Source organism: Chaetura pelagica, unplaced genomic scaffold, assembly GCF_000747805.2.
Source record: "Chaetura pelagica isolate M959 unplaced genomic scaffold, ChaPel_1.0 scaffold101, whole genome shotgun sequence".
NCBI classification, from domain to species: Eukaryota; Metazoa; Chordata; class Aves; order Apodiformes; family Apodidae; genus Chaetura; species Chaetura pelagica.
This window is the reverse complement of record NW_009952564.1, coordinates 1271364-1271941: the sequence shown is the minus strand read 5'-3', so window position 1 is coordinate 1271941 and position 578 is coordinate 1271364.

Here is a 578-nt window from a genome sequence, read left to right as displayed (position 1 = left end):
GAAAGAGCATGATTCTGCAGAGATGAGGGCAGCCTCAATGGAGGAGAGGGGAGACCAAGACTGCTTTTTCCCCAAAGTAACATATAATCTAGGCCCTGGGTTGGGCTCTTGACTTGCAGGTTGCAATGCCTGAGTTAAATTATAGCTCCTCCTGGGTATCTACTGATATATACATGGGGTGCAGACCCTTAAGTGGGTCATTAGAGTTTCACATTGGAAACATTTGTACTACTCATTGCAGCCTGACTATGGACCTGAGTTCCTTTCCCTGAGCTCAGGTCAGAGCTAGCCTGGCTTTTCCTCGTGCCCCATGCAGCCCCTGGGTGCTCAGCCCGTTTAGAAATCTGGGTATGTATTTGGGCACTAGCAAAAACCTAACCTGTGGGAAAGGCACTTGAGAAAAACCCAGCCTTATAACCCTGTTACCCTTGGCTGTCAAGCAGCCTGGCTGGGAAATCTTCAGTGTCTGCCTCTGACATTTGTTGTCATGTCCCCCAAAATTTTTATTATTCAGCTGAGTGCCGGAGGGACAGAAAGCCTTCATGGGGTGCCTCTTACCGTATGTGCAGGGAGAGGGA